A 25,060-nucleotide genomic window follows, 5' to 3' on the forward strand; every position below is an offset into this window, starting at 1 on the left:
GAGTCTGCAACATAATATTAGAGGGAAACACATACACATTTACGAACCCTATACAAGCATTCAAAATTAAAGAAAAAACCTAGATTGCACCTCAAAAAACGTGATCTATGTAATAAAATGTCCAGCATGCGATAAATCCTACATAGGCGCTACAAAAAAATCTTAGTAATAGAGTAGCCCTACACCGATCCAACATCAAAATCGCGGAAAATAGACACCTGCATGTATCACAACATATACACACATGCAGTGGAGGCAGATTCGAGATAATGCCCACATTCCAAACTGACAACTACTTCTACTTGCTAACACAAGAAAAAAACTTCATAGCAAAGTTTAACCCCGCCTTAAACATCTCTCCATAATTATGCACATAAATAGGCAAAACACAAAATACACTTACACGCATGCATACTGGGGTTAATGTGCACCCTCACACACGAAACAAAAGAAGCACAATAAAGCACGCGCACACTTTCACGGGTGCGCGCGTCCATATCCAGTACAGTACCATTTCTCTAAACTAAACAAACAATTAGAAATTATACGTATGTATGTGTATGTGCGCACATGTTCGCATGTATATATGTGTGTGTATGTGAGTGTATACATATGATTGTGTATACGTGTGTGTGTATATATATATATATATATATATATATATCATCTGTTATCTATGCTCCATCTTGTTTGTGTGTGTACGTGCACTTATGTTTGGGTGACTGAATACATGTATGCATATGTGCTTGGATTAGAAAAGAAAGTAAACTTCAACTAATATATACATAAGGTAGGATGTATGAATATGTATGTGTATGTGTGATTGTGGGTGCATGTGCCCATATGTTACATACTGGGTGATATGGTTATTATTAGTAGTATTAGACGATACCACTTGTGCGCGTATGTTACGTGAGTTCTTATTAGTAAAGATATGAGCCGTAGTGAGAGTTCTTGTCTTATTACATATGATGTTGTATCTTAGAGAGAGAGAGATGTGTATGTAATGACATTTTATAACACAGACATATAATAACAATACAATTTACCTTTTTGTAGAAATCGCAAACACAAAGATGAGCTTTATCACAAACACATGATGGATTTATTTCCTTACGACCGGTCGGGATTTCCTCATTAAGAATTCAAAGTTTTACATTTTAGTTTCTGAAGTGACGTCTCGCTTCAGACGTCCGCCTGTCTCTGAGTTTTCTCACTGACCGTCTCCTCTGACTGTCTCTCCTGACTGTCTCTCTGACTGTCTCTCGACCAACTAACTCCCACTTCCTATATTGAGAAATCCATGCATCCCGGCCACGTGAGCAAAATTCACGTGTTTCAACATGCGCGACTTTGCACGTTTCCGACATTGATTTCCCAATAACCTATTTTTCTTGTGTTGTTTCCACAAAGGAATTTAACCTACATATCTAATTTATTTAACCCATATTTTATTATCCACATTCTTTTAACAATTGAATAGTTTATTTATTATTTATTTCATCCGAATTAACAATTTACTGGACATTCCATTTAAACCTATTGTTCTTTAAAACTTATGTCCAGGGTTCGATTTCTGCTTTCTCTTATTTTCATTTTAACTAATCTCTCTATTTTTATACTTACATGAACAGGGGACAGCCCTTATCATGTAACACATATATATATATATATATATATATATATATATATATATGGGTGGATGAATGTATACGCATCTGTATGTGTGTATATATATACATATGTATGCATATGTATGAGTGGGTAAATGTGTTCGTGTGGATATGGATATACGCGTATGTGTGAGCCCCTGCATATGTCTCTGTATGTATGTGCATATGTATGTGTATGTGTATGTGCCTACATAGTATATGGATGTTTGTGAGTATGTATGTACATACATGTATGTATATATATATATATATATATATGTGTGTGTGGATGTGCGTGTATATGTGTGTATATGTATCTTCTCCTACCTATTCTCCATATTACTTGTGTGTGTGTGCGTGTACTTATGTTTGAATGATTAAGTGCATGTATGCATGCGTGTTTGGTTGGGGGGAAAATAACCAATATGTGCCTGACGTGTTATTGGTGGATGTGTGTGAGTACGTGTGTGAGTGTGTACGTGGGTATGTATATATGTATGCTCCTACACATATTTCTATGTATGTGTGTGTATATGTGTATGTGCCTGCGTGCGTGTGCATGTGTACATGTACATGTATATATATATATGCGTGTGTGATTTTGTGTGAGTGTGTGCTATACATGGGGAAAGAAAGTCTTTGAAAAACCCCTAAAAAATCCATAAAACCTTCACCAAATGAACCAAAAGCGCCCTCTTTGAATCTAACTCTGACCGGACACTTTGAACACTTACGGTTGGAGACAGGATGTCTGAGACCACATCACTCTGAAAAACACATTTAGTATCAGCAGATGTAAAAATAACTTTTCAAACTCCCATTTTCAAGAAGACCCTTCCACGAAAACACCTGAAGAGAGCACACCTAAGCTCGAAACGCGTTATAAAAATATTTTAAAATAAAAATAAGATCAGAACCTTTAAAAAAAACTCACAATTGTAGATGGCTACACTCTTTTAAATATACATTTTTTCTCTCGTTGGAACTACACAACCATCATTTTAAATATATATATATATATATATATATATATATATAATAATAAAAGTTGCAATAAGTTTACTAAAGTAATCAAAATGGTAAACTTAAAATATATTATAAATATTAAAGAGTTAATATTTACAAGTAAAGTAAACTCAGCCAGATATAAAAAGCTCAATAAAACCGAAAAGGAAATAGAGCTTATAATATGAACAAGTGAGTAATAAAATATGTTAAAAGACATCTTGAAAAAGAGTTAAAACATATTTAATTTTAAAAAAGGAAGCACAAAATAAGTGGATAGTCCTTAATCCGCGGAGTTTCGAAGAAATACTCTCCATCTCATCAGAGGGCAGGAATTAGCAAAATGCAGGATCGGATTTTGCATATAAAAGTATTTAATGAAACTACAAGTAAGTCAAAGATCTTACTTGGTTAAAAAAAAGGGTGAGGTAAGGGGAACAGGAGGCAAAAGAAAATAATAAAAAGATTTCACATGAATGGATAGTCCGGTGAAGGGTAAAAATCCAAAAATGGTAAAATCCAAAACGGTCGAATTTAAAATTTCAATCCACTGGGTAAATTCCAAATAGTCCAAAATCATCCAAAAGGCAGAGTTCCTTGGAATAAAGTGCAAATGGAATGAATTTCAAATCATTAAAAGAAAAATACTAGAGATAATATTTGAAACACGTCTGTCAAGACTGGATGAATCAAAAAAATTAAGGCCTAAAAAAACCCCGAAAAATGGTGACAATTTAAATTTGAAAAGCAAGGTCAAACTGACCCAGACAAAAAGCGCGAAAGTTAGCGTTAATAATTAGGTCTGCTTATATATGCACGTGAAAGTCTCAGAAATAAATTAAGAAAACTGATCAGAAGAACAAATAAATGGCCAAGTTCAAGAAATGAGGCGTCTGTTATAAATATACATACATATATACATATATATATGCATATATATATACACAAACACACACATACATACATATATATATATATATATATAAAAATTTAACAAAATAAAAATAAAAAAATAAAAAAATATAAAAAAACGCTAACTTTCGCGCTTTTGTCTGGGTCATTTGTTCATATATATATATATATATATATATATATATATATATATATATATATATATATGTATGTATGTATATATATATGTGTGTGTGTGTGTGTGTGTGTGTGTGTGTGTGTGTGTGTGTGTGTTGCGATTTAGCTATAGTGTATAGTGGTGCATGGCGGAAAGTATAAGCAACTAACTGTGATTCTCTTCATGTCAAGTGCATGGAACGTGTAAGCTGGAAAAAGTACTAAAAGATTTGTAATGCGATTATGCAAATTGAATCTGCAAAAAGTGTGGAGAGGTGCTTCTTTAGAATACAGAGTATGTGAACCTTATGAAATCTCATATTAACAAACAATTATCCAGTTTTTCGCAGCGACCAAATAACACAGTGTGTGTTATATATACTAAGGTCTACAGGTATCCACTAAGGCTGAAAAACTATACGATTGTACACAAAGAATAGATTCCTCATTCAGGGGCAATCAGGCTTGACAAAATGTTGGCATTTAATGTGGCATTCTGTAAATCAGCTGCCAGCCTTTAAAGTCACCTGATGACACATGACGGGCTATTTGATGCAGAACAACCTGAGACAGCAATCATCTCTATAGCTACTTCTATCATTATATATATATATATATATATATATATATATATATATATATATATATATATATATATATATATAATCATTTTGTTTTCAATTGCTTTGTCAAGGTATACATATTTAACTGTCGGTTTAGAAGAAGGCAAAGAGATAAAATACACTTGGCGTCTTTCTATCAATGTATATAACTACTTAATTGATTCACATAAAATGAATATACGAAAGTATAGATTTATGCGTAAACTTTAAGTATTTACTTCAAAAGTGCTCAATACGTAGGCAGAGCTAGTTAGTAAGTTATAAAATATATATGGCGATTAAGCTACACTGAATATTCCGCGTTTCATCTACTCTAGGATTGTTCAGCCTGAAGAATCCTAGAGTGGATGAAACGCGGAATATTTAGTGTAGCTTAATCGCCATATACATTTTATAACTTACTATATATATATATATATCTATATATATATAGTAAGATAAGTAGATAGATAGATATGTGCAAGCATAGATTTATGTTTGAAAATTCTATTTTTATTTTTTATGACTGCTCATACAAAATCATTTACAAGAATCCTAGAGTCAATTTTTTAAAAGAAAGGTTTCAATTTTCTTAAAGCTATATTATTTCTAGTAATTTATTCTTACCACAAAAATCCAAGAATATCAAATCATACTCACCTTCGAGATATACATGTGCATCAAAAAGCAAATATCATTATTGAATCAAAATGAGAAAGAAAAAGAACACATCTAGGATAAAGCCATGTTTTTCCTGTATGTTTATCTCATAACTATTTTATCAGATAACAGTGGTTCAGTGCCTAACGACACGGACTGACAAACTGAGTGTCCCACGATCAAGTCCCGTTCCTTCTACTTAGGATGTTGGATACTTTCAGGTGATCCCTCCCTTAATTACCTGATTTCTTTCGAGAAATAATCCTGACTGGATAGTATGTCGATTAAAAAAATATACAGGAATCGAATTATAGCAATAAAATCTCCGGATTCATCAGATATGACTATGTAACGATTTTAATAATCAGAATTTAATATAAATATCTGGTCATCTGTGATGGTGTATGCACACCATTTAAAAGTCTATGGAGTATCCGTGTACCAAGACATGGTGAAATCAAGATTGAAGCCTTTGACCGTTCATAGTAAATAAAAAGGATAGGATTTTATTGAGACAGTTAAAGCTGAATACAGAATAAGGGATCACTAGAGAATTCTTATTTTTAATAATTACACTATAAAAATGAATCAACATTTACTAATACTATATTAGATAAATACTGTTTAATTGTAAATGTGAAGGTGAAGTTAGAAATACAATCTATTTAGTTTTATGTAAAATTTATGGATATTTTTATAAAATGGGCAGGAGCCGTGTACCGGCATTATCTGATGAAAAGACAGCACCAAGCTATAACATATTTGTTGAAATCCCTAATCTCAGAAATGATTTAAACTATAATTATTAGGGCATTATTCTAGACTTAGCTACTAGTTTTATTTTGTTTAGTGAAGTGGTAAATATTGAGGTCCACACTAATAAAAATCAATTTTAAAAAGTACGTTAATAAACTAATAAATATGCGTTGCATCCTTTTTATAATTGAAAATAAAGAAGAAAACTCTGAGGAATAAGTATTTCAAGTATATTTTGATCGATAAACACAGATGTTAAAAGGAAGTAATGAATTAAAATGGCTATGAAGACCTATTTGTTTTGAAACTATTGGTTATGGCTGTTTTGTCATGGAAAAGAAATCCTTATAGACTTAGATAATTTCGTTTTGTTTTTATGAATAGATAAGTAATTATCTGGAATGGAAACTCGCAAGACCGTTTGGTAGTCTGTTTAAGAAAATAAAAACTAAACCTAATAAAAAAAATGCTACCCCTTCCCCACCAAAAAAAAACGCATATCGGCAAAAAATTGTACACACGAAAAGTTACTCAAGAATACTGAATAAAAAAATGTTTGTGGAGAAATATTATACTCAATTAAAAAACATTCATTCCGGCGTCTTTCAATGAATAATAAATTCTTTAGAGTTAGTGATTTTTTACATTTTTTATTATGAATTCGTCGATAAGAAAACAAATAAAGCTCGCTAGAATAATAAGCTTAGTAAGCTTTTTGTCTAATTCAAAGATTGTTCTACCCTTGTTTAACATTGCTGAGGGAATGATGAATCGAAATCTATTTGATAATCCATCAAAAGTAAATGATATATTTATTGGTAGTCTCCTTCAAAAAGAGGGAATCGATGACATGATTTTTTATTACAGCATAGATGAGACCAAATGCACAATAAGAGATCAATACGGTAAACCCACCAAGACTTGCTGAGATGCCTGTCGAACTATTGTTGGTTGAGGGTGATAGCTTTGCCAATGTTGCCCATTCACTCGTCTTAACTGTTTGGCATTGTAATGGTTTCTCTACAGATTTGATTGCCGCAAGAATGATTTCAATTTATAAAGAAAAATATCAGAATCTGGGGTGATTATAGACATTAGCTTGCTTGAAGCAATGGAAAAAGTTTTGACATAGCTTTTGATGAAATGGTTTATCCGTCTATCCTCTCAAGGAATCAATATGGTTGCAGATCTGGTCGAGGCACAATAGACATGTTATTTTCTCTACGACAGCTGATGGAAAAATGTATGGAGCAACGAGTGTCATTGTAACACGTTTTTATTTATCCGACAAAAGCATTTGATACGACAATTGGCAATGCATTTTAGAAGATTCTTAGGAAACTAGACTATTCTAAAAAAAAATGTGAAGCTTAAGTCCGAAATTGAATGAATCGAGACAAATTCAAACCCCGACCACTCATTCGATTCGCAACCAAATTTCAAACAGGTTATATAGTTGGATAGAACACCTCATTAGCTACATTTTGAAAAAAAAATTCGAAAATTGGTTCAGTAGAAAAAAAGTTACAACAAAATATGTGGGTTCATAAACAGGAGAGTAAGTACATAAGTGACTAACGCTTTTTTTATTTCGCATAACTTTTTTTGTATATAAATATTTTTTACTCCGATTTTGCCAATATGACATGTTTGCGTAACGATTAGAGTACCGGGGGTTGGTGGAAAGATTTTAGGTTCAATCCTGTGTATCGTTTTTTTTTATAATTAAAAAACCGAACTTTTTTTAATAACTAATTTTTTTTTAACTCTCCTTATGATTTTATAGCAAAAAATGGTGAATTTATCGATTAAAAATATTAGTGAATTCTATGATATACATATTCTTTGAATGAACTCAAATTTTTCGTTATCACATTTGATGAAAAATGTAGTCCCATTTTAGCAATGCGTCTGACCAATGATGCTTTTGAACCCGCGACCAGCACTGCGATGTCGTCAGCAGCAGCCTGGGCATAAATATTCCTATTTTTAAACTCTTTTAAAAGAGGATTCAGCATACAGTTCCATAGTAAAGGTGATAAAATCCCACTTTGGGGGTTTCATTTAACTACTTCCTTTTTAACAGTTGCCCTCAGTAGTTCTACTTGAACTGTTCTGTGCCTCACCATATACTCAATCGATCGGATGAGTACTGGTGGCACATTGAGTTCTCGTAGCAACTTGAACATACTACTGAAGGGTATGTTGTCAAAAGCTCCAACGATATCTAAAAAGACACCGAGTGCCATCTTCTTTTTTGTTAGTTTACGCTCTATACAGATCACGAATTCTTGAACCGCACTCTCGGTAGAGACCCTGGCTCGGAACTACTGTGATTGAATGATAAATATTGCATAAATGTGTGTTTGAGAGCTAATTTTTTTTGACAATCATTAATAAATATTATAAATTTATATATTAATACAATAGCAATGCCTTGAAAAATCATGGATTATATGGAAAGAGTTAAATGATCCTAATTATTATATAATAAAATTATTAATTTTTATGTAAATTATAAAATTATTAATTTCATCTACTAACTAACTAACTAATGAATTAATTTTATTCAAACAATTTTCACTACATAAATATATGCAAATAATAGGGGGGAAATAAGTTCAATCCAGCGACTGACACCCTTTCTAACTCAACAATAAATAACAACATATGCAAATAATAATAAAATATTTATCAATATTCAAATTTTTTTTTAGCTGCAATATTTTAAGTCTAAAAAATTCTTATTTTTTACTTTACTAGAATATCTGACTGAACTTATAACGGTCTCTTTATGATCGAAGATCAGTTTATAGTGTGAATCGTTTCACATGTCTTTTTTCTTGGTGATACCCTTGCTGTTATTCTCCATATATTTCGCTTTCGTCCTGGTGTATGTTTGTAACAATTGCGATATTCAGTTTCGTACATCAGGTAACTTTTTAACCTTCGATGACTCAACGCAAAATCGAAAACTTTGCAAGTCTTGAACTTTGACATGAACATCATGCAGACCTTCTTTTATATTCAGAAGATGAAACATTACATGACAGTCAAATCCAGTTATATTTTTGGCAAACTTATGTAACGTGTGTGATCAGATTGGGGAGTCACATAAAATGCTTAGTGTTTAGAAAGCATGCGTTATCATAACTTTGCTATATGGATTGATAACTTGAAAACCTATAGAAGCCATCTTAAGCTACAGAAAAGTTTTCATTTTAGTTATAGGCGGAGAATATTAAATCTTAAGTAGAAGATTCTTGATTATGATGGAGGACAAAAGGAGACACTTGGTTATGACGGAGGACAAGAGAAGACTCTTGGTTATGATGGAGGAAAAAGAAGACTCTTGGTTATGATGGAGGGCAAAAGAAGGCTCTTGGTTATGATGGAGAGCAACAGAATACTCTTGGTTATGATGGAGGACAAAAGAAGACTCTTGGTTATGATTGAGGGCAAGGGAAGACTCTTGGTTATGATGGAAGAATAAAGAAGACACTTGGTTATGACGGAGGAAAAAAGAAGGATCTTCGTTATGATGGAGGACAAAAGAAGACCCTTGCTTATGATGAAGGACAAAATAAGACACTTGGTTATGATTGAGGACAAAAGAAGACATTTGGTTATGATGGAGGACAAAAGAAGACTCTTGGTTATGGTGGAGGACAAAAGAAGACTCTTGGTTATGATGGAACACAAAAGAATACATTTGGTTATGATGGAGGACAAAAGAAGACTCTTGGTTATGATGAACGACAAAAGAAGACACTTGGTTATGATGGAGGACAAAAGAAGACACTTGGTTATGATGGAGGACAAAAGAAGACACTTGGTTATGATGGAGGGCAAAAGAAGACACTTGATTATGATGGAGGACAAAATAAGACACTTGGTTATGATGGAGGACAAAAGAAGACACTTGATTATGATGGGGGACAAAAGAAGACTCTTGGTTATGATGGAGGACAAAAGAAGACTCTTGGTTATGATGGAGGACAAAAGAAGACTCTTGGTTATGATGGAGGAAAAAAGAAGACTCTTGGTTATGATGGAGGAAAAAAGAATACAATTCGGTTTGATGGAGGACAAAAGAAGACTCTTAATGATGATGGAGGACAAAATACTCCTTAAACAAATGTATTATGGCGAGATAGGGAAAAGAGAAACAATAGTTATAAGGGGATGCTATTGTAGCACATTGTCATCCTCCTAAAAGAAAGAATCTTGGATTTTAAGAAGTGGCCGGAGCTGTGTCCAATCATATCCTTGATAGCTATTGTTATGTATTATTGTTAATAACTATTCTATACAATCACCTAACAATCTATTAATCAAACCAATAGGGAAAAATTAAATTCTATCTAAAGGTTAGTACGTTTCGTTAACTGCAGAAGTACTAAAAGGAATAAAACACGGAAATTTTTCCGCCTTTAAAAAATAAAATCTAGATTTTTAGGGCTAGCATCATATATTGCCTGGGCCATATGACAAAGAAAAGAAAAGAGTTTAAGCACTTGATATTTTAAGAATATTGAGCACTTTCTTGCAAGGATTTTGTTTGGATTTATAAATTACAGGTGTTAAAAAATTCTAGAAGTATTTACCGTTCTAAGATAGGAGAGAAAAATGACAAAATAAAAATTAGAGGCACAAAATGTGCGCCTAATTATTTGCAGACTCGTAATACACATCTGAAATTTGGCAGACACGTGTTTTTTATATTGGTGATAGTTAAATATCTAAGATAAGTCGATAAAAAAACGCCTGCTACAGTTCATTGCAAGATACTTTTTTTAGTTTTTGTTTAATACTAACTTTGTGGGTGTATATTTCAGTACGTTCCGTATATTGCAAAGTTTTTCAATAACAAGCGTAAACGTTTTTATGTTTTTTAATATATTGATGATCACTAATGAGTGTTGTTTCAAAAGCCATAAAAATAAAACAAAACTTCAGTTAAGCTCGAACCCAAAACACTGACGTCGATAACTTACTCATTTATCAACTCTGCCAAATTTCAGATGTGTATTACGAGTCTGCAAAATTATCTATGATAACCGATATTTTAGTGCCAAGGATTCAACATTTATTCTTACTTTTAGATATGATTTAATCGAGATTTCCGGTATATAAAATAAACCAAAACAAATGGATAGACAAATAAAATGTTTCCTAAAGAAAGATAAATTATTTGGCTACATACGTGGACGATAATTATAAATTCTTATGTTATGTTATGTTATGTCAAACAGTTTTCTTCTATTGTTTTAAGCAAATTGATAATTTTTTAGATCGTGATTGTTTTTTATATATTAAACGTAAATCGTACGGAATTAATCCTTCGTGGATTCATTACTTACAGGGATGACATAATAGGACGCCATTGTTTAAATGCTCTGGGCGGTCTTTGTGCGATATTGTGTACTTTCACTCAACAATTCACGAAATCAAATTGGCAAAATAATATCATTTTCCTGTACAAATATCAGAAGCCATTTGTATTGAATATATATGAAGAAAAATTAGGTAAACTAAGTAGTTTTCCCGTAATACAAGAAAATATTTTCGAAATTTTACTAAAGGCAAGACAAGTAAGTCGTGTACGTACGTGAATGAATTTGTTTTAGTTAAAACTTATTTCGGAACTTTTTCTTAGTATTTGTTCTAAATATGATTTATTTTTCTTAACGTGTTGGACAAGTGTCCTGTATATTGCAATGCAATTAGCACACAGACTGTAAGGAATGAATCCTTCCTGGAAACGAAACGAAGCATGTCAAACTAAGCATATTTCTCAATTTGAGTAAAATTATAGGAAACGTATAACAAATGAACGTTACTAAAGGCAAGGTGATTTACTCTTCTACGTACAGGGATTAATTTGCTGTAAGTTGAAATTTGTTTAGAAATGTATTTTCATAGTATTCAATTGATGTTTGTTGTGTGAGCACATGTTGGTGTGTCTCTCTAGTAACCACTCTGAAATGTGTGATGGAGTATAAAGATTTATCAATTTTGTAAAAGGTACCGGTTATGGTGAGGAGGTGAAAAGGAGAAAAAATAGGGAGTAAAAAATGGTTCTTGGCTTTCGGGTGAGGATCAAAGTGTGTTATCTGTTCTGCACTTATCTTTTTTACTTCAGGTTTTTGGTCTCGGTTAGTAGAGGCGAAATTCTTCATGACATTCATTTTTTTCTTCTTGTTACTTTCCAGAGTGCCCCTTTGTGTGTAGCTGTATCCCCCCCCCACATTAAAAAAACGACCTTGTGTCTTACTCTGTTCTCGTGAAGAGGACAGTAAATTAAAAAAAAAAACTGTGCTACGACGATTCAATCCGTTTTGTTTTAGAATATTACTTACCTGGACAATTTTATAGGATTTTATGTTAAGTAATGAGAGCAACTGGGAATGTGTGAAAAACCTACATATTATATTGAATAGCCGTGTGATTATAGTGGATTTAAATGTAATATATGTGTTTAAATTACTATAACTGTTTATTATAGACTGGAAAATTACTTCTATTTTATTATAAGCAGAAAGATAAATTTTAGAATCATTATATAAAGACACATAATTAGTTTACTAAATGTTCTTTAATATTCATAACTATGCTTTTAAATACCAATAATTATATTAACTAATTCATCCATCCACTTCCAAATACACAATCTAATCTATGATAATATAGATAATATAGAAAACTAGTTGCAAAATACTTGACAAATATTACTAGTCATATGTCAACCTAGCTAACTCGTAAAACTAACTTATTGAGGAATTAAACTTATAACGATTTGATAACTATTTGAAGAATTATATTTAATTGATGAACGAATCTCATGGGTTTTATTTAAACCCATACTTTTTGCTACTTAATTCCCCTTTAATGCTACTAAACACTCAAAATCTAGACTAGGTGTATTTAGCTACTTAAATAAATTGCATTTACTGAAATACTATTTCTGTTTAGTCTAAGTATTATAGATGAGCGTATTTCTTTTAATTAGTAAGAATTCGATTACTTTCTGTTTGCAATCGTGTAATTTTTTGGTATTTGGATTTATTTTCGTGTAAAATTTTTTAAATTTATTTTCGATTAAGATGCTAGACCTCTTTATTCATAGGCTTATGAAATGTTGCCAGATTCTAATATTTACTGATTTGTATTAATGAAACAGATGTTATAATCTTATGTAGTTGTTTTTTATATATAACAGGAGGAAACATTCCACTGATATTCAACTTTATTTTCGAATACAGATATACAATCACAAATAGTATATAAGAAATGGACACGTGTAACGGAGATAGTTAATTTGCCGAATACAAGGATATTTCCTGCAAACTTCTGTCTTCTAAGTAATATATAGTTTACTCTGATTAGAATTTAAGACTAAATAGTTTTCGTAAGAAGCTGCTCCCTATCTCACATAGAAAACAAAACAAACGATTCTTTGCCAAGCAGAGTCAAACATACAATTTACATTCTATTACAAGGCTTGTTTAACAACCCCTTCCTTTGTATTTAAATGCCTTTTTAAATAAAATAAAAATATTTAGAAACTTCTCATATTTGCATATTTCTTTCTCTCTACTTATAAAGGTTAACTTGTCTTTCTAAACTCGTCTCTCAGTCTTTGGCTCAAAGACTTGAAACTTGACACATAAACGATTTGGACCTGTGAGATAAATTAGAGTTTGTCTTTAGACGGTTTACATAGAAACTACTCGGTTCAAGTTTTAAAAAATCGGTAGGTGGAAGTAGAGTTAAAGTTCCCTTCGACGCATGCGCAAATTTACATTTATACGTTAATAGTGGTACGTTGTAAATATTCATTATTTATCTGGCAATAACTCAAAAGGTTGCGGAAGCGTAAGAGGTAAACTGCGAAGATGTAATGCTAAATGGTTTGGTTTCGATTCTAACTGATTGCAACCAAGTTATATCATTTGTTTACTTTTGCAATCAGTAATATATATTGGTTCACTTTTTATAAAGACTCGTATCCAGCTTATATTGCGTATTACAATTTAACCTTTTAAGGTAGAATGCAGTAATCGTCAACGTTAAATGTACTCATATTTTTTAGGAATGTGTTTCTAGAATTTTACTGGAGCAAATACTTCCGTTTATTTAAGTATTAAATTAAATTTATTATTTATTTACTTTTGTTTTACTTGAAAAACATTACTTGGAACCAGGCAACAGATTTAACCCTAGAACGAATGCACGAATGCACGAATACACAGTTCTTAATTCAGTTGAATCGGTCGGTTTCTGAACACCTTAATGTCCAAAGTGTTTTTGTTTTTTAAAAGTTTTTTTCGAAATTAAAGTTATCGCTTTATTCGTGAAGAACACCAGCGTTCTTCTGAAACAATAATAAAGACTTCGAAAATTTGATTGCTATGTTTAATTTATTCTATATTTATCATATTTTATTACCTGCAACTTAAACTTGTGTACATTGATTAATAAATCCAGTTAATATAATATACCACACATGCGTAATATATATACATAAATATACACTCTGTATAATTATATATCTATATATTTGTGCACACACAGAGGTATATTTATACACACACATACACACACACACATATATATATATATTGAGGCGATCATCATTAATTCTATAAGTTTCGTTTAATGCATTAATTTTATTATTTGTTGTATATTTTGCAAACTTCGTCTCTCTAATGAGAAGAATTGCATCATTAAAAACCCATGGAATGTTTTTCTTGTTTATTTGTACTTCTTGTCGTATAATTAAAAATTTGTATACCTTCCTTATAATAGTCTTTGAAAATTACAATATTTTAACATCTTTAATAACAAACTTTTTCTTATATACATATATACATACAGTTGTGCTCAAAAGTATTCGACCCCTACCAAAATTGTCTTATTTCTTTGAATGGATACTTCAATAATCTTTAAAACCTTCTTTAACGACTAAGTTCGAATAAACTGTATAGTTTTCAACAAAAAATAATAAAACGTAATTAGTGCTTGATAATATAAATAAATTTATTTACAAAAATAAAAATATGGATGTTGCAAAAGTATTCGACCCCTTTTCATTAATACTTGTTTGAAGCTCCTTTGACCTTGATTACTGCAAGGAAACGTTTCCTATAACATCTAACGAGACTACTACATCTGTCCACTGGAATTTTAAGCCACTCTTCTTGACAGTACTGTTTTAATTCAATCAAATTAGATGGTTTTCTTTTATGTACCGCAATTTATAAATCATGCCATAAGTGCTCAATTGGATTTAGGTCTGGAGACTAGGAAGGCCATTCTAGAACTTTCACCTTATTATTCTTTAACCATGCCTTAGTGCTCTTTGAAGTGTGTTTAGGGTCGTTGTCCTGTTGAAAGGTATACCTCCTTCCATGCCCCAACTGGTTCGCAGACAGAACAAGATTTTCTTTCAGTATGGACTGATATTTTACTGAATCCATTCTTCCATCGATTATGGTTAATTTTCCAGTTCCATTTATACTGAAACAGCCCCACACCATGATTGATCCACCTCCATGCTTAACGGTTGGAACGGTATTCTTCATATTATAAGCAGTAATTTCTTTTCACAAAACATAGCGTTGCTGGTTGCGTCCAAATAGTTCCACTTTCGTTTCATGTAACCAAATTATATTATTCCAGTAATCAATAGGCATTTCTAGGAACTTTTTTGCAAAATTTAATCGAGCCTTTTGATGAGCTTTGGAAAGTAAGGGCTTCATTCTGGCAATACGTCCATGCAATCCGGCACGATTTAATGCCCTACGAATAGTTGACAAGTGTACATCTGAGCCAGCATTCTTCAAATCGTTCTGCACGTCCTTTAGGTTAGATTTAGAGTCTATTGAAACTTGTCTAACAATTTTCCTAGCCCACGTGTCGTAATTATTCTTGGACGACCTGATCTGGAAGACTTGATACAATCCCTTTTACTTTCAATTTTCTGATAATCGACATAATAGTCGACCGTGGTATATAAAAACGTTTGGAATATTTTTATAACCTTCTCCAGACTGGTAGGCATCGATTACTTTCTTTTTAATGTCTTCAGAGTACTCTGTGTTCTTTTTCATAGTTGCAGATTTGTTGACGTTGAAAAATATTTTTTTTTACTTGAAAAATTAGTTAATCATTCAATATGGCATTGAAGTTCAATTTGAACTGATTTTAGATTCAGTAGAGTCATAAATATTATTTATAGGAAATAAATACAAGGTCAGACTAAAATATAAACTTAATGACGCTTTTATTTAAACTTTAAATTAAAGGGGTCGAATATTTTTGCAACATCCATATTTCAATTTTTTGGAAATAAATTGATATATATTATAAATCCCGAATTACTTTTCCTCATTTATTGTTGAAAAAAATACAATTTATTCATAATTAGCCGTTAAAAGGCGTTATGAAGATTTTTGAATATAGATTCAACGAAACAAAAAAATTTAGACAGGGGTCAATATTTTTGCGCACAACTGTATATATATATATATATATATATATATATATATAGTCTGACCAAAAATTGGTGGACAGTAAAAAAACACTTTTACTTAGAGATCACGTAAACGTACAACTATATATACTAAGACAATTATATTAATGAAATTTAAACATCATTTATCAAGGCATGTGCCCAAACTGATTTTCTTTTATTACAGCTTTGAAGTCTGCCATTTACTCTTCGACAAACATTTCCTGTTTCTTTCTTTCTTTCTCTCTCTATCTCTGTGTGACTGTCTCCGCTCCTCTCCCCCCCTCTCTCTCTCTACACACACACATATATATATATATATATATATATACAAATTCCATGCGTACATTGCGATTGAGGTATACTTGGCGAAAGACATGAAGTTAAAGTACTTACAAGAACGTAGTAAAATTGATAAGTGGAGACGAAGACAAAAAAAAGCAAGCACGAGATGGCATACGGGAATAACTAGATGGAGATCATGGAATGGGTAGGCGAGAATAGAACAGTGAGTGAACGAATTCTGATACGAATTTAAGTTCAACGAATAAAAGGCTGGTAGAACAGAAAATCGAAAGATAACTACCAAGAGGACTATTAAATAACTTGATATATGTTCGCCGTTGTAAGTAGACGTAGAGGTGAGTTGGTGTTTCTATTCGATACCGAGCGAACGTATTAATACATTCGAATGGCAATCAATTACCGTATAAGAAGTTAGGCGATTAAGCATGAAAATCTCGCATATGTGGTCGGCTGTAGTAAGCATGAAAGTATAACTTGTCGGCATGATACGTATCGTGAAATGTCGAAGCCTTTCTTCTAAAACATAGATTAGCAAAAAAAAAAAAAAAAAAAAAAACCCAGAAAATATACGTTTACTATTACTCACACATAAAAAACGCACATTTGCCGATCTACTTCAATAGTATTCAACCCTTATTTTGTTCGTATTGAAGTCCGACTTAATAATGTTGTTATCCTTACTTAATTCTTTTACTCCATCAACTAATACTTAAGCATTAATTCCTTAACCTTAAAAAATATTTAAAACGAAACCTTTTTTGTAAGGATAGAAGATTTTTGACTTTTCCGACCTAAGGTTACTAATATTACAATCTGAAGGAATATGAAACAAAAACGATACATTCCAAAAATGTTATTTAAAAATTTGCATTTTTATTAAAATAGGCGTTTTACAAATGATCGAAACTATAAGACCAAGGCTATAATTATAATGTTTTTAGTTCAGTTAGATCCTGTGTAATGGTGTTACCATGCCTAAAGCAAGAAAACTAGCCGAAGATGAGCACTCCCGAAGTCTAGGATTCCATAAAAAAGGTTTGTCACAGCGAGCGATAGCAGCTATGGTAAATCGCAGTAAAATTGTTATTTGCAACTTTCTAAAGAACACTGAGAATTATGGAAAAGCAAACTCTTTTGGTAGCCTCCCACAAAATTTCTCCTGCATTGAGTAGGAGAATCAGACTGGTTGTTATGAATGATAGAGGACTTTCCTCTAGTCAAATTAACCCGGTTACAGCTGCTGATTGCAGTATAATAACCACCAGATGATACTTACAACAAAAAGTAAAAAGCGTAAACAAATGCCTCGATTCCTTCCACATCATTAAGTGTACCGCTTAAGATTTGGTCGTGAATACCAAACCTGGAACGTTGAGAAATGGAAGATATTCCTGTTTTCTGATGGGAAACAATTCAGTTTAGATGATCGCGATGGCTTCTAGCGATATTGGCATGACAAAAACATGTCCCTTGAAATTTTTTCCACACGTCATAATGATGAAGGGTCCGTAATGGTATGGGTGCCTTTTCTTACAGATGAATGATGAAACTCCAGGTGGTGCAGAGTCATCAGGCAGCAGTTGGTTATGTTAGCATGCTAAAAAAAATTATCTTTGATGATGGAGCGTCATTGTTTGTGTGGGGAGGGATGGTTATTCCAATAGGATAATGCTACGATCAACACTGCAAGACAGACGTTGAGTTATCTACAAGAAAATGGAGTCCATCTTGCATGCTCACCAGACATGAATTCAATTGAAAATGTTTGGAGAGGAATGACAAAATAGGTTTATCGAAATGGCAAATAATATTCAACAAAAAATAAACATCGTGAAGCCATCTTCAGCAACTGGAGCAGGATCCACCGCACCTTAATGGAAACCCTTATTTCTAGCGTGTCCCGAAGAAATTTGGAAGTCATCAAAAGCAGTGGAGGTAGAACTCATTATTAAGTTTGATTATTGAATGTTTTCATACACTTTTCATTGATGTTTTGTACAATTTAACAGAATTGTTGTCTCTGGTCTTATAATTTTGATCATGTGTAAAAAGCCTAATTTAATAAAAATGTAAATTTAAAAAATACATTTTTGGAGTGCAGCTTTTTGTTTCCATAACCTTTTTTATTGTAGTATTGGTAAACTTAAACGGAAGAGTTTAAAATCTATGCTTAAAAAAGTTTTAGTTAAAGATTTTTAATGGTCCTAAATTTTTGATCAGCAGTGTATATATATTCGGGTATTTTTTATCAATGTTAATAAATCGTATTATTTTCTCTAGGCTTGACTGCAGCTATATGCAATCATGTAAGTTTCACTGGTTATATATATATATATATATATATATATATATATATATATATATAGATATATATATATATATACAAGCAAATGTACTCGTCGTTGACTGAATTCAAAAACAGCCCGCAGAAAATGGACTCTAATTTATGAAAGTATGATAGGTTATCAAAAGGAAGGGGTGTAAAGAGATAGCATCGAATTTGGGGGTATCAAAACCAAAGGAAAATATGATGAAAGAAAAATTAAAATAGATAAACCCCATAGTTTTTTATACCATACCTGTTCACACTGAACCACTTATCACAGTATTCTGTGGATCTATATAGAAACACCTTGTTAAACTTTGTGACATATTTCCATTCTATGGATGTCAGGGGCGAACGAACACCCCATAATTTTATTATACCATATTTCTTCAAACTGAAACATAATTATCAAAGTATACGTACGCAGATAGATATGAAAAGCCTTTATTAAAGTGTGTACCTATTTCCATTCCATGGAGCCCAGGCGCGAACGCAGACAAAACCATTTTATTATATCATCCCTATTTAAGTTAAAACATACTTATCAAAGTATTCTTATGTACATCTATATCAAAAATACTTGTAAACTTTTTTTTATTCTTAAATTTTTTCTTTCCATACTTTGTGGACCAGGCGCGAACGCAGACCACAGAAGTTTAATAAACCACCTTTCTGCCAGATCAAACATACACATTCCTGTGTCTCGATACATCTTCTATCAGTGTATGTAATCAGTTTTTTAAAAAAGTGAACCATATAGGAGCCTATTCGTGAACACACAGACAGACAGACACACACACATACATTTAGCTTTATATACATACATATATATATATATATATATATACTAGCTGTACCCGGCCACGCGTTGCTGTGGCTCAGATTGTTAAAATGGGACACATGTGAAAGTAGAGAAAAGTTTGATTCTTTTTTTCAAGAGAATGTACAAATTATTTTTTTAACAAATGTTAAGAAAATAAACAGAAAAATACTTCCATCATTAATTATGCCAAAAAATTAATAAAATGTTGATCTAGTGTTTCAATATGCTTATAAATTATGATAAGTCTTGCTGAGTATGCACTGTTTTACGGTTGTTGTAAAAATGGAACGGAAACTTAAATTTCGCTTCATTTTAATCTTTCTTAATTTTTTAATTGTGCCCCCCTAAACCAATATAATCAAAACAGTAACATTCAAGAATAGTACCTTATGTATATAAAACACAAAATATTTATTAATTTTTTTTTAAAGTAATAACGAAAGGGAGATAATTCCATTTTTAAACGAAAAAGTCAGTTTACCTAACTTACTGTATTAATGCTATTTTTTTAAGCAAGAAAAAAAGGTAAATATCCAGGTACGCTACTACAGAACACCGACCTCTCTAATTTGTTTTGTATAGGTAATTGAGGTCGCTGACAACGAATCTGATAGTCAAACTTGGGGCAAATTTACCGTTTGCATGGTATTTACCCCTGAACCCACGAACTTCTTTCCACCATTTTGCAGCTTCCGTTTATGCTACGCGCATGCACGCTGTAGCATAAACGACGGCTTCACCAAGCAAACTACGTTGTGGGGAGGGGATTTTTTTTTCCAGGACATAGAATTTTCTAATTTTCAAAAATACATTATAGCGCTTTTTGGGTGGAAAATTCCAAATTAGCTGAAAAAGAAATAAAATAAGAAAAGGAAAGCACACCAAGTTGGAGTAGGGGGGGGGTAATTTATCTGTTTGTTTTTTACCTGGAACATCGAATTTTCAAATTTTCCGTAAGTAACACATCGACATTTACCAATTAGAACACCATATAACATTTTCCGAAGATGTTACTTTGTACATTGGGGGGGGGATGTGATGTTGGGGCGCGCGCGCGCCCCAACATCACATCCCCCCCCCCAAACAAATTAGAGTGGTCGGTGGGGTTTGTATTACTGTACACATAGATTCGAAAAACTTGTCAAAAAACAAATATATAACAAATAAATGTTATCAAAGGCAAGATAAGTTATTTTTCTACCAAACTGGATATATTTTTTGTGTTTTTATTCAATGTAACGTATTGGGTTTGTATTACTGTACACATAGATTCGAAAACGTTGTCAAAAAACAAATATATAACAAATAAATGTTATCAAAAGCAAGATATGTTACTTTTCTACCAAACTGGATATATTTTTCGTGTTTTTATTCAATGCAACATGTTTATTCAGTTCGAAAAACATACAGTGTTTACCGATGTATTGGAAAATTCTGCTTCTCTCTTTAACACGGTAAGTTTGGGAAAAGGTGTAATAAATAAAAACCCAGATAATATACTGTTAAAAACTCGCTCAATATATGTTACCGTGACATAGGTTGACATATATTCGGCGGGTTTTTATAGTATTTTGTATAGTTGTTTATGTATAACACCTTTTCCCAAATTTACCGTGTTAAAGAGAGAATCAGACGCCATCTTGAATTTTCCAAGTCATCGGTAAACACTGTATGTTTTTCGAGCTGAATGTTGGGTTTGTATTACTCTACACATAGATTCGAAGAAGTTGTCAAAAAACAAATATATAACAAATAAATGTTATCAAAGGCAAGATAAGTTACTTTTCTACCAAACTGGATATATTTTTCGTGTTTTTATTCAATGTAACATTTTTATTCAGCTCAAAAACCATACAGTGTTTACCGATGTATTGGAACATTCAAGATGGAGTCTGATTCTCTCTTTAACACGGTAAGTTTGGGAAAAAATGTTATAAATAAAAAAACTGGATAAAATTATGTTAAAAACTCGCTCAATACATGTTACTTTGACATAGGTTGACATATGTTCGGCGTGTTTTTAATAGTATTTTGTATAGTTTTTTATTTATAACACCTTTTTCCAAACTTACGGTGTTAAAGAGGGTGTGAGACGCCATCTTGAATTTTCGAATACATCGGTAAACACTGTATGTTTTTCGAGCTGAATAAATATGTTACATTGAATAAAAACACGAAAAATATATCCAGTTAGGCAGAAAAGTAACTTATCTTGCCTTTGATAACATTTATTTGTTATATATTTGTTTTTTTGACAACTTTTTCGAATCTATGTGTACAGTAATACAAACCCGTATTTGTATAGTTTTTTTATTTATAACACCTTTTTCCAAACTTACGGTGTTAAAGAGTATGTGAGATTCAATCTTGAATTTTCAAATACATCGGTAAACACTGTATGTTTTTCGAGCTGAATAAATATGTTACATTGAATAAAAACACGAAAAATTTATCCAGTTTGGCAGAAAATAACTTATCTTGCCTTTGATAACATTTATTTGTTATATATTTGTCCCCCCCCCAAAAAAAAAAACAAATTAGAGTGGTCGGTGTTCTGTAGTAGCGTATCTTGATATTTACCAAAAAAAAATATATTTAGGTTTGGCTATAAATTCCTAAACTTATTTCACCCTAATTAATTTAGGTGACTGAAATAGGAATCTAATTGAATCTTTAATTTCCTGAATAGTATCCGATAATTCATTCTTCTTCGAGTTATATCGAATACATTAATACGGACTTTAGGGGCTTTTTTCGTAATGTTACTGTAAAAATTATTTTTATTGTTACAAATAACGATGCTTTAAAAAAAGCAAAAATAAATTCTTGCGTTTTTTTATTTATTACTGAAAACCATAACTTTAGTAAAGGTATTTTTTGTTTAAACAAAATAAAATATTTTCACTAAGAGTTAAGTAAAAATAATTAGTTCATTATATTCTGCGATCATTATTTGAAAAATATGCAATTTTCATTAAAATTCGTTAATTTCCTGATTTTTGGTGAACTTTTTAAGTAAGGGGAGGAGTCAAAATGTGTATACACTTTGAGTGTCGTCATTCATTTTGAGACCACGTCTGGTTAATTTAAATATCCAGTTTGGCAGGAAAGTAACTTGTCTTGCCTTTGATAACATTTATTTTTTATGTATTTGTTTTTTGACAACTTTTTCGAATCTATGTTACAAACCCAAACTTCGGAGGTTGGCACCCCACCCCCACCTAAAATGTACTTGGAAAAAATTTGAATATTGATAAATATTTTATTTATTATTTGCATATGTTGTTGTTTATTGTTGAGTTAGAAAGGGTGTCAGTCGCTAGATTGAACTTATTTCCCCCCTATTATTTGCATATATTTATGTAGTGAAAATTGTTTGAATAAAATTAATTCATTAGTTAGTTAGTTAGTTAGTAGATGGAATTAATGATTTTTTAATTTACATAAAAATTAATAATTTTATTATATAATAATTAGGATCATTTAATTCTTTCTAACTTAACAATAAACAACAACATATGCAAATAATAAATAAAATATTTATCAATATTCAAATTTTATTTTTAGCTGCAATATTTTAAGTCTGAAAAATTCTTATTTTTTACTTTACTAGAATATCTTGTTCTTTACTTTTCCAGGTAGGTTTCTTGTCCTTTACTTTTCCAGGTTTAAAAAAATCTTAAGAATATTACTTTTCATGCGCGCATTTTTCCATATAATCCATGATTTTTCCAGGCATTGCTATTGTATTAATATATAAATTTATAATATGTATTAATGATTGTCAAAAAAAATTAGCACTCAAACACACATTTATGCAATATTTATCATTCAATCACAGTAGTTCCGAGCCAGGGTCTCTACCGAGACTGCGGTTCATGAATTCCTGATCTGTATAGAGCGTAAACTAACAAAAAAGAAGATGGCACTCGGTGTCTTTTTAGATATCGTTGGAGCTTTTGACGACATACCCTTCAGTAGTATGTTCAAGTCGCTACGAGAACTCAATGTGCCACCAGTACTCATCCGATGGATTGAGTATATGGTGAGGCACAGAACAGTTCAAGTAGAACTACTAAGGGCAGCTGTTAAAAGGGAAATAGTTAAATGAAACTCCCAAAGTGGGATTTTATCACCTTTACTATGGAACTGTATGCTGAATCCTCTTTTAAAGGAGTTTAAAAATAGGAATATTTATGCCCAGGCTGCTGCTGATGAAATCGCAGTGCTGGTCGCGGGTTCAAAAGCATTATTGGTCAGACGCATTGCCAAAATGGGACTACATTTTTCATCAAATGTGATAACGAAAAATTTGAGTTCATTCAAAGAACATGTATATCATAGAATTCACTAATATTTTTAATCGATAAATTCACCATTTTTTTGCTATAAAATCATAAGGAGAGTTAAAAAAAATAGTTATTAAAAAAAGTTCAGTTTTTTTATTATAAAAAAACGATACACGGGATTGAACGTAAAATCTTTCCACCAACCCCCGGTACTCTAACCGTTACGCAAACATGTCATATTGGCAAAATCGCAGTAAAAAATATTTATATACAAAAAAAAGTTATGCAAAATAAAAAAGCGTTAGTCACTTATGTACTTACTCTCCTATTTGTGAACCCACATATTTTGTTGTAACTTTTTTTATACTGATCAATTTTCGAATTTTTTTTTACATTTAGCTAATGAGGTGTTCTATCCAAGTATATAACCTGTTTGAAATTTGGTTGCGAACGGAATTAGTGGTGGGGGTTTGAATGTGTCTCGATTCGTTCAATTTCGGATTAAGCATATATTCAACTGCTACCATGGTTGAATGATATATAAATTTATAATATGTATTAATGATTGTCAAAAAAAATTAGCTCTCAAACACACATTTATTGCATATTTATCATTCAATCACAGTAGTTCCGAGCCAGGGTCTCTACCGAGACGGCGGTTCATAAATTCGTGATCTGTATAGAGCGTAAACTAACAAAAAAGAAGATGGCACTCGGTATCTTTTTAGATATCGTTGGAGCTTTTGACGACATACCCTTCAGTAGTATGTTCAAGTCGCTACGAGAACTCAATTTGCCACCAGTACTCATCCGATGCATTGAGTATATGGTGAGGCACAGAACAGTTCAAGTAGAACTACTGAGGGCAACTGTTAAAAGGGAAGTAGTTAAATGAAACTCCCAAAGTGGGATTTTATCACCTTTACTATGGAACTGTATGCTGAATCCTCTTTTAAAGGAGTTTAAAAATAGGAATATTTATGCCCAGGCTGCTGCTGATGAAATCGCAGTGCTGGTCGCGGGTTCAAAAGCATTATTGGTCAGACGCATTGCCAAA

Source organism: Euprymna scolopes, chromosome 1, assembly GCF_053919585.1.
Source record: "Euprymna scolopes isolate OS-2025 chromosome 1, ASM5391958v1, whole genome shotgun sequence".
Classification (NCBI taxonomy): Eukaryota; Metazoa; Mollusca; class Cephalopoda; order Sepiida; family Sepiolidae; genus Euprymna; species Euprymna scolopes.